Source organism: Octopus sinensis, linkage group LG5 (genome assembly GCF_006345805.1).
Source record: "Octopus sinensis linkage group LG5, ASM634580v1, whole genome shotgun sequence".
Taxonomy (NCBI): Eukaryota; Metazoa; Mollusca; class Cephalopoda; order Octopoda; family Octopodidae; genus Octopus; species Octopus sinensis.
In genome coordinates this window covers 92,096,016-92,108,104 of record NC_043001.1, presented here as the reverse complement: position 1 = coordinate 92,108,104, position 12,089 = coordinate 92,096,016, and the positions used below count along the sequence as shown (strand labels likewise).

The following is a 12,089-nucleotide window of genomic DNA, read 5'->3' as shown; positions in this document are numbered from 1 at the left end:
TCAGAAAATCCCATCTTCTGCTCTAAGATTCCACTTTTTTGTTCAATGTGAGAAATCAGTCTCACTATAGTTTGCTATAATCCTACAGCGATTTTTGTATCAACACAGGAGTACAAATGGGATTGTATGAGGTTTATGTTTCTTTCAAGTAGAAAAGCAATGTAAATAAAATAAGACAGGGCCGACTAGAAATTGAAACATAGTTGCGATTCAGCTCGACAGAAGCATAATTCTAATGTTGTTGTTATTTAACTCCAGATCATATTTGACCCAGGATCACCTATGATCAAAATGTTCCGGCAGTAACCATCCTCCAATTTTTTTCAGATATATCCAGGACTACATAATCTATTACGTCGTTCTTTATCTTTTTAAAATAATAGATGTGGGATTTTTTAAGAGGGTGAATTTATTTAAACACATCAGCAACTTTTATGGGAATGTGGTGTCGTTGCCCTGTAGCAATCTGTAAAGGCTCAATCCATATTGTAAACGTTTCGCCCCCCCCCCCCAAAAAAGTCGGCGGCGAGCTGGCAGAATCGTTAGCACTCAGGGCAGAATGCTTGACTGCATTTCGTCTGTCTTTATGTTCTGAGTTCAAATGCTGTCGAGGTTGACATTGCCTTTCATCTCTTTTAGAGGTCGATAAAAAGAGTACCAGTTGAGCACTGGGATCGATATAATCGACTTACCCCTCCTCCATAGTTGCTAGCCTTGCGCCAAAATTTGAAACCAATATTTCGTCTTAAAACCTTTAATGTTTATGTAAGTCTTTTGTCGTATAAAATGATATAAGCTGTTCGAACGAATCCAGTCTATCAAGGACATATGTTTTATAGACAATGGACCGATGAACGATTTAGCCGAACCCAGGTAGAAGATGAAATAAAATATATGAAGTCCGTATCTTAATCCTTATTTCAGTAAATAAATCGGCTTCAACAACTGATACAGATATCGTCGACTTTTATGCTTGGCGGAAAATAGCCCAGTGACTTGTCATAGCTGTCGAGTAAAAACGAAATGTTTTGTGTCGTGAGTACAAAGTGGGCAAATAGAATTGATTGAATCAATGATGAACATAATTGACATTTATTTTATTACTCTTTTACTTGTTTCAGTCATTTGACTGTGGCCATGCTGGAGCACCGCCTTTAGTCGAGCAAATATATATATATATATATATATGTGTGTGTGTGTGTGTGTGTGTGTGTGTGTATATATGTATGTATGTATGTATGTATTATGTGGAGGCGCAATGGCGCAGTGATTAGGGCAGCGGACTCGCGGTCGTAGGATCGTGGTTTCGATTCCCAGACCGAGCGTTGTGTGTGTTTATTGAGCGAAAACACCTAAAATCTCCACGAGGCTCCGGCAGGGATGGTGGTGATCCCTGCTGTACTCTTTCACCACTCTTTCTCTCACTCTTTCTTTTGTTGGCCTGCTCGCTTAGCCAGCGGGGTGGCGTCATTCGAAGGCTAAAACAATGCGAACGCATTGTGACCAGCGATGTGTAGCAACATCTGATGGTCTGGTCGGTCACGTGATCACGTGATATATATATATATATATATATATATATACGACGGGCTTTTTTCAGTTTCGGTCTATCAAATCCACTCACAAGTCTTTTGTCGGCCCGAGGTTATAGTAGAAGACACTAGCCCAAGGTGCCACGCAGTGGGGCTGAACCCGGAACCATGTGGTTGGTAAACAAGATACTTTCCACGCCGCCACTCCTACGCCTATAAATGTGTGGCCCTTACAGCACCTAGGTTTTCCAAGCGGTCACCCATCTAAGTACTAACTAGGCTCGACGTTGCTTAACTTCGGTGATCGGATGAGAACCGGTGCTTTCAACCTGATATGGCCATAAGCATTATTGTTCAGGAAGAATAGAAATCGATGACTACGATTTGATTTGAGCAAAACGCCTAAAGAGATATAACTACGTAATGATTTTAATTTTAATCACAACACCAGTAATTTTATGGGAAGGGTTGGTCTACTACCACAACCCTAGCACTTAACTGGAAATTATTTTATCGACCCCGAAGAATGAAAGGCAAAATCGATCTCGGCAGAATTTCAACTCAGCATAAAGACCCGAAAGAAATGTAGCTAAGTATTTTGTTCGACGCACTAATGATTCTGTCAACCCTTATAATGGTTTCTAACTTAGGCTCAAGGGCAATAGTTTTGAGGGGAGGTGGGAGAACTTAGTCGATACCATCAGCCCCAATGGTCGACTGGTATTTTATTTTACTGACCCCGAAAGAATGAAATGAAAATCAGAGTGGGTTCGGTGGAATTTGAACTCAGAACGTAAAGAGCAGAAATGTCTACCGCAAAGAATTTTTCTCTGGTTCTAACAATTCTTATTTCTTTATTGCCCACAAGGGGCTAAACACAGAGGGGACAAGCAAGGACAGACAAACGGATTAAGTCGATTACATCGACCCCAGGACGTAACTGGTGCTTAATTTATCGTCCCCGAAAGGATGAAAGGCAAAGTCAACCTCAGCGGAATTTGAACTCAGAACGTAGCGGCAGACGAAATACCGCAAATCATTTTGCCCGGTGTACTAACGATTCTGCCAGCGCGCCACCCTTTTAAATTTGAACTCAAAACTTTGAGCTTATAATCTGATACTGTACTTATTTAACCACTCTCCTCTCAGGCGTAACAGTGTAGCGTAATATATTACGCCTAGCACTCCGCGATTATTCTTCACTTAAGGCAAAAAACTATAAATCTAAAGAGAGAAGGTTCAAATTGCGACGATGCTTATGCTTTGCTTGAAGAGCATTAAAGCCGTAAATGAAAAATGCTTCTTTGATTCAAGGAAGAATCGAACCAGATCACAGAGTCGGCTGGCAAAGCATTCCTGTCTAATTCTATAATGTTTTGTCATTTCGTTATTTAAAATGATAAAGTACAAAATAAAATAATGAAATAAAGCATAAAATTAAAAATGAGGACAAAAATAAACTTGCACTGAAGTTTAAACCCACAGGAGCTGCACCTAATTTAACTTCGCACCGTGTTTGTTTTTGTGTGTGTGTATATGTATATATGTGTATGTGTGTGTGAGTAGATAGGTGTGTCCTAATGTCTATATGTTTTTACTTTTGCAACACTCTCTTTTTATTTTCTATATATAGATGCTTGTATTGACGTGTCAGAACACACACACACATATATAAAGATAGATACATAGATACATAGATATAAATATATAGATATCTGTGTGTGTGTGTGTGTGTCTGTGTTATTTTGTACTGATACTTCCAGCAATGATTACCAGATGTGAGACATCGCTTCGTGTGTGTTTCTTCACTCGGCTGGCAGGACAGATGGCTCGCCGGCTGGTTGGTTGGTAGGCTGGTATGATAGTGTGTTATTGTTGGCTGGTCGGGTGTGTGGCTGATTACAGAAATGTTTGTTTGACCACCAGGTTGTTTGCCTTCTTACGTAAATGGCAGACTGCCTAACACAATTCTCTGATTGGAAGACAAGCTATGCCGCCGATCTTGCTAAATGAGTAACTGGCCGTCGTAGCACATTGTATTGCTGACCTTGAACAGGCTTGGTTGGTCATGTTCTAGTGGTGGTTATGGCTGTTGTTGTTTAGCTACTGGTCAAGTCTGGACATGCAGATATATGATCAAAGGCATTCCGACTTCCAACCGTGATCATCTGTTATGTTAAACGATATACAGGACTAATTTATCTTACACAAACTTTCTTTCATTATCCTTTTATTTTATTTTTTTTACTTGTTTCAGTCATAAGATTGCGGCCATGCTGGGGAGAATTTTAATCGAACGGATCCACCCCAGTGCATATATTCTGTCTGTATATTTTGCCGAACTGCTAGGTTACTGGGACATAAACACACCAATACTGGTTGTCGAGTGGTGAAGGACAAACATGCACACACACACACACACACACACACACCACACACACACACACACACACACACTCTCTCTCTCTCTCTCTTTCTCTCTTTTTCTCTCTCTCTCACACATATTTTACCGCTAGGTGTAGATGTGAGGTAAGAAGTTTGCTCCCCAATCACATAGTTTCCGCTTCAATCCCAATGCGTGGCACCTTGTGACTTATATACATATATGTATGTATGTATGTATGTATGTATGTATGTATGTATGTATGTATGTATGTATGTATGTTTGCATATATGTATATGTAATTAAGTCACAATATACGGATTCAAGTAATCCGGTGGTACTCATAAAAAAAGCTCCTTAATGTCTCACTCTACATAACATATAGAATATATAGTCCGATACAAGACAAAATGATAAGGAGTGTGTAAAGTTGTAAATGGCAGAAAAATAGTTTGATGAAATTTTATTTAACGACAAAAAAATTTTAATATCACGACAAATTGTTTCGTAACTTAAAGCATGTAAGTAATTTATATTATTATATTTAATAAATAAATCAGTTACACTCGTGAACAAAATTGAATGTATTATACTCATTATCAATGCAAACCAACTTTTTTAGACTAATTTTTCAGGCTGACTTCAAAATTTCATTCCATTTGTATGCAGCACGTATCAGTTTTTCAGTAGATACATGCAAATATTTACATATTTGTATACATGAAATCATTAACGTAATAAATAAGGACATATTATTATTAGAAGTAAATGAATTTATTGAGTTAAAAATCGTCACTATCATTCTACAAAGAGTGAATACACAAAAAAAAATGGGTCAGACAAAACAAAGTTAGAACAACAGAGTTAGAAACATTGTGATTTGTATTTTCTGCGGTGTTCCTGATCTGGTTGATCACGGTAAAGTGTCGAGCAGTAGTCACGCAGCCTACTGTCATTCCAGAAGCCTTGGTACCGTTTCTCCATAGCACTAATGTCCTGGTGAAATCTTTCACCATGTTCATCAGACACTGCTCCGAGGTTATCCGCGAAAAAATCCAGATGGGAGTCCAAGAAGTGAACTTTCAGTGACATGCGACAACCCATTGCTGAGTAACATTTCATGATTTTGTAATAAATATTCGAAAAGTCCATCGATGTCACTGCAAAAGCAAAGCGAGCCTTTAACAGAAAAACTCGTTTGTAGATCCACATTTCTCTGCCGAAAATAAGTTATACGAACACCGTGCTCTAGCAGATACTTCCCCTTCAGTCTTGATGCCAACAGTTCTGCTTTTATCTTTTGAGAGGGATTGGTCTCTGACAAGATAATTCAGAGAGTGGGATACTAATTCATTCGTTCATTAATCCAAGTCAACAGGTGACATCTATGTGGTTACTCGATCAGCAAGAAGTAGCAGATAAATCTCCCTCAAAGCTCTGTCCACTTTCTTTGTAGAGGAGGAATTAGATAACTGGATCTGGAGTTCATTGCACATTGGAAAAAAAGACGAAATGATCACATATTTCTTTTTTGATTTTCTGAAACATGACAGTACGATGAACAGTGAGAGTTACATTGAGACACATTAGTATGTGTTTGATATTACGTCCGCCCCATAACAACTGACCTATCTAAACAACTGCTGTAGAGTGGTAACAGCGGCGGTAACAATTACAGCTGGTTCTTATTTTCTTGACCATGGAATGATGAAAAGCAAAATTTGACTTGGGCAGGAATCGGCATCAGAGCATAACTAAACATATCTACTCACGGCAAGATGGATCATCGTTCTGACGTGTTTGTAACTTTATCCATCATGTCTAACAAAACAATATACAATCAGGTATTCAGTATTTCCCATAAAAGAAAATACGACGGCGCTTGGGGAAAAACTGCTAAGTTGATTCAATTAACTCCTACAGCATAGCTGACATATTTTGTTCAGTTGGATCTCTTCAGTCATTCAAGTAATAATCGGGGAAATATGAAACTAAAGCTCGCTGCATGATCATTTTCTCATATTCCGTCAAATTTCTTCAATAGGATATTAAAATCTCCTTACAAGCAAAAATTTACAAAATTACTCACACCGTTATCATATGTTTGTTGTAATCTAAGACTGTCGGAGGAAAGGCTTGCCAAAACAGCCATGGGCTGGATGCCGCTGGAAGGTGAGAGAAAAAGGGGCCGGCCAAAGAAGATATGGCGTAGTACCTTGAAAGAAGACTGAACACCACTGGGGAAGAAGCATATCCGTTGACCACAAACAGAGGTAACTGGCGATCATTGACTGCCCAATATGCCGCTCAAAGGCACCAACGGACCTAAAGAAGAAGAAAAAGGAGAACTTAAACAAAGAGTAAACTGTTTAATTAGATAGTAATTTTTAAGTAGTTTTATACATACACACACAAAGACACACACATAGATACACACACGCACACACACGAACAAATCGCGCGCGCGCACACGCATAAACATGTAGACAAGTGGGTTGAAAAGTTCATAAGCTGACTATGAAGGAGTGATGCAAGAGCTGTGAAATCTTGCAAACATTGATTGCACCATTTCTTATTTATATATCTGTGTTGTTTGAGGGTGGTGAGCTGGCAGAATCGTTAGCACGCCGGGCGAAATGTGTAGCCGTATTTCGTCTGCCGTTATGTTCTGAGTTCAAATTCCGCCGAGGTCGACTTTGCCTTTCATCTTTTCGTGGTCCATAAATTAAGTACCAGTTACACACTGGGTCGATATAATTGACTTAATCCCTTTGTCTGTCCTTGTTTGTCCTCTCTGTGTTTAGCACCTTGTGGGTAGTAAAGAAATAGATATTTCGTCTGTCGTTATGTTCTGAGTTCAAATTCCGTCGAGGTCGACTTTGCCTTTCATCCTTTCGGGGTCGATAAAATAAGTACCAGTTATGCACTGGGGTCGATGTAATCGACTTAATCCCTTTGTTTGTTCTTGTTTGTTCCCTCTATGTTGAGCCCCTTGTGGGCAATAAAGAAATATAACATCAGCCTGGGTTGTCGAACTCGATGCTGTATTAGACATTTGCAAAAGCATGAACAGCATCTTTGATAGTTACGATCGACTTGGTTTTCAACGTTTAACTTCATCATCCTTTCCTCCTCCTCCTCTACCACCACCATCCCCCCAAAATGTATAATGATCATTTAAAATTATAAAAATCTTCCCCGTCACCATCATCATCAACACCACCATCACCACCACCGTCGCCGCCATTTCACTATCATCATCATCATTGTCATCATCATAATCCTGATCCTCATCATCAACACCACCGCGACCACCATCGCCAAAAATCATGTAATTATAATTCAAAATGATCAGAATCCTCATCGAAATCTACCTCGTCATCATTATCCTCATTATCATCATCATCATCATCATCATTCCCACCACCACCACCACCACAACCACTGCTGTCGCCGCCTTTTCATCATCATCATCATCATCATCATCACCACTGCCACCACCAACCCCCCCCCCCAAAAAAAAACATGTAATTATCATTCAAAATTATCACAATCCTCATCAAAATCTTCCTCGTCATCATCATCATATCATCATCATCCTCATCATTATCATCATCATCATCATCATCATCATCATCATCGTCATCATTATCATGAAAAACAACAGTAGAAGCGGCAGCGGTGACCGGAGTGGCAATGTCATCGTCGACACCATAATCATATTCGTCGCCATTATGAGTTATTTTTGTGAAACCAGAAAAATGAAATGGAAAAAAGACAAAGAATATACTATGAAGCAATACGTTAAATAAATATTACCGCGGTGGCTATATTTAATATTTAACTTTATATTTAGAACAAACATATATATAACTGCACATACAAGTATGTATGTAAGAGTGTATGGATATACAGATGTACGTGTAAATGTATACAGGATATATTAAGTATGTATATAGCTATGTGGTAAAAAGCTTGCTTCCCAACGACATGGTTCCGAGTTCAGTCTCACTGCGTGACACCTAGGGCCAGTGTCTTCTACTATAGCCTTGGGCCGGTCAAAGCCTTGTGAGTGGATTTGGTAGACGGAAACTGAAAGAAGCCTGTATGTGAATCATTGGCGATTTTCTTCCTCCGTCTTCCCTTCTGATGGACTTTCCTCTGTTTCCAAAGAAGAGCGTCTGTTCGAAACGTTAAACCAGCTTTCTTTCTTTCCCTGAGCGTCTGCTAATACTTTACATATAACATGTGCTCGCGTTGTTATTTTATCTTGTGTTTGCTCTTCTTTTGGGGATTTATCAGAAATTAAAAAAAACAAAATACGCACACTTACATAGTTTTAATATAATTTTTAATATATCGACCGGTTTCGCTATCGCTATTCATGATATGTTCTGTTTGTTTGAATATGTATTTTTCTTAAGAAGAAATTTTGTCCATGTTGTGTGTGATGAAATTCACGAGTGAATGACTTCACAAGTAGATAAATAAAGGGAGGTTATATATATATATATATATATATATATATATATACGGACGGGCTTCTTTCAGTTTCCGAGATATATATATATACGGCGGACTTCTTTCAGTTTCCGTCTACCAAATCCACTCACAAGTCTTTGGGGCCTGTGACTATAGTAGAAGATACTGGCCCAAGGTGCTACGCAGTGGGACAAAAGTCGGAACCATGTGGTTGGGAAGCAAGCTTCTTACCACATAGCTATATACATATTTGTGTGTGTGTCTGTGTTGTACCCCCACCATCGCTTGACAAGCGATGGAGGTGTGTTTACGTCCCCGTAACTTAGTGGTTCGGCAAAAGAGACACATAGAATAAGTACTAGGCTTACAATGAATAAGTCCTGGTGTCGATTTGTTCGACTGAAGGAGGTGCTCCAGCATAGCCACTGTCAAACGACTGAATCAAATAAAAGAATAAAAGAATGTCTGTTTGTTTGTCTATATATATGTATGTGGGTATGTATTTATGAAAGCATGTATTATATGCGTATATGTACGTGCCTATATTTGTATGTATGTATGTATGTATGTTATGTATGTATGTATGTATGTATGTATGTATGTATGTATGTATGTATATATGTATGTAATTCTTCAGTTTTATTTCAAAATTTCTTGCCAGCAGAGAAAAAGCCGGTTTCTAACCTAGATCCAAGGCTCCTTCATTGGAATTTCAGCATCAGCAACGAGGCATCTTTGTATGTCTATATAAGTGCAGATTTGTATGTATTGTTTTATGCATGTATTCTCATGCATATATTTGCATATCTAGACCTGCTCATATATAGTTCAATGATAAAATTCTGGAAAGTTTTATAGATTTTTGCAGTTCCAGTATTGGCTTGCATTTGTAGTTTTCGAATCAGCTTTCTCCTTTCTGGTTTTGAGAAGCCTAATTTCTCAAGATTGGCATTTAGGCAGTGTGTTACATATCTTAGTTCCCCCATAATTACAGGCATAAACCTAAATTTGTAATCTAGATAGAGTAACTGCAGATTTCTCAATAGTTCAGGGGAGGTATTCTGGACGTATGGAAAGGCGGCGAGCTGGCAGAAACGTTAGCACGCCGGGCGAAATGCTTTGCGGTATTTCGTCCGCCGCTGCGTTCTGAGTTCAAATTCCGCCGAGGTCGACTTTGACTTTCATCCTTTCGGAGTCATTAAATAAGTACCAGTTACGCACTGGGGTCGATATAATCGACTTAATCCGTTTGTCTGTCCTTGTGTGTAGCCCCTTGTGGGTAGTAAAGAAATAGGTATTTCGTCTTCCTTTACATCCTGAGTTCAAATTCCGCCGAGGTTGCCTTTCATTCTCTCGAAGTCGATGAATTAAGTACCAGGCACGTTTGGTTCCCTCTCATAAAATTTCGGGCCTTGTGTCTAGAGTAGAAAAGATTCTGTCTGTCTGTCTGTCTGTTTGTCTGTTTGTCTGTCTGTCTGTCTGTATGTATGTATGTATGCATGTATGTGTGTATGTATGTATGTATGTATGTATGTATGTATGTATGTATGTATGTATGTATGCATGTATGTGTGTATGTATGTATGTATGTATGTATGCATGTATATGTGTATGTATGTATGTATGTATGTATGTATGTATGTATGTATGTATGTATGTATGTATGCATGTATGTATGTCGATATGTACGTATACCAGCGACCAGAACTCCGTTTGTAGACCGTAATTTTACAGTCATTTGCTTGAAATTACACTCTCATACATCCCTTTATCTTAGTTGTATGGTTTGTGCCAGGAGCGCCCATAGAAACTGTCATTATACACCCACTAATGTCTCAAATAAATGCTGACTCATTCAAGTGTGTGTTTGAGATTTGCGTGTATACGTATGTACTTTATTACGTTTATATAATTTTTTATTCTTTTACTTATTTCAGCCGTTTGATTACGGCTATGTTGCAGCACAGCTAAGTTACGGGAACATAAACACAAGCGATGGCGGGGTGGGGTGGGCGGAACAAACACACACACACACACACACACATATATATGACGGACGTCTTTCAGGTTCCGTCTATCAAATCCACTCACGCGGCTTTGTTGGCCCGAGGGTATAGTAGAAGACACTTGCCCAACGTACCACGCATTGGGAGTGAACCCGGAATCATGTGGCTGGGGAGCAAGCTTCTTAACCTCAGAGCCACGCCTATACACACACACACACACACACACACACAACACACACACACACACATATATATCGATAGATAGATATAGGAATACAAAATGGCTGATCATTAGTAAGGAAAGACACACAAAAAAGAAAGAAGAAAACAAAAGACCACTGATGCGGTCACAGAAGTGTGATGAAAGAACTCTGGCCGAAATGCGATTAATATAAAATGAAGCTGAAGCAGGTGAACATCAAATATATAGTGCGAGTGTTTTTATTGACCAAACTGACAACATGACCATCCCCAAATACAACAACATATATATATATATATAAAGTTAATCCAAACAAGAAATCACAAAAAAAAAACACAACGCGAGGACGTGGAACAAATATAGTATTATTGGACGCTCAGGAAAGAAGGAAAGAAGGAGAATTTAACGTTTCAAGCGGAGCTCTTCGTCGGAAACATAGGAGAAGGAAAGCTCCAGAGAAGGGAAGACAGAGGGAAAAAATCGCCAACGGTACACACGAGGTCATTCATATGCATATACGTGTCAAGTTACAAATATTTATATAGCCAAATAGATAGTAAGATAGACACTGATAAAGTTATGCACATATATATGTGTGTGTATGCAAATAATAAGTGCATGCGCACACGCACACGCACGCACACACATACTACGTAGGTAGATTTTGGCAGAATGTTAATGTTCTACGCCATTAAATTCATATTTTAACTGTTGTACATCATCGGTAACAAGCTTATCTTGTTTTGAAACATGTGTATGTTGTTCGTATGTTACTTGTAGCCTTCTTTGTGACATGAGTATCATTTCTATAGTCAATTGTTTATCTTTGTAAGGAATTCTATAAATACAGTTGTCGTAGCCCCTGTCCAAGGTTACGGAAATGAGACAAACTTCAAAGAAATCCGGAGTGGAGCCCCATAAGCGGTTTAGTGTTCGACTCGACACTCTTCTGGCAGCTTCTACAACCAAACTGGCGCCAAACGTGATGCTCTGCACTCTTTTGGACTCCGTCAGCAAGGTCGAGAGAGGAATCCTGATGATTGGGCTACCCAGGATTTTCTTACATCTAGCCCAGGCCTGCGCAAAACTGGAGAGGAAACTAGAGAGGGCATGAAATGTAAAAACCAGACTGGATTAGTTTATGCGCAACTCCATTGTCTCCCGAGACAAAAGGATGCCAACAACAAGTATCAGTCAACGTTTTTCTATCTCAAGGCGGCAAGCTGGCAGAATCGTTAGTACGCTGGTAAAGTTGTTAGCGACATTTCGTCCGTCTACGTTCTGAGTTCAAATTCTGCCGAGGTCAACATTGCTTTTCATTCTTCTGGGGTCGATGAAATAGAATCAGTTGAACCCTTGGGTTGATGTAATCGACTTATCCCCTGTCTCGAAGTTGCTGGCATTCTGCCAAAATTTGAAATCGGTACTTTTCTATAAATGCGCGAGTGTTGTACTTGTCTGGTCAATGTAACAGTCAGAATTCC

General features: G+C 39.2%; 1 non-coding gene across 1 annotated transcript; it reads right to left on the bottom strand.

Moving 5' to 3' along the window:
• Positions 1-1,759: 1,759 nt before the first annotated feature.
• Positions 1,760-1,878, bottom strand: LOC115212470. The gene has a single exon (XR_003881746.1). It is a non-coding gene; the product is annotated as a 5S ribosomal RNA (ribosomal RNA).
• Between the last annotated feature and the right edge of the window lie 10,211 nt (positions 1,879-12,089).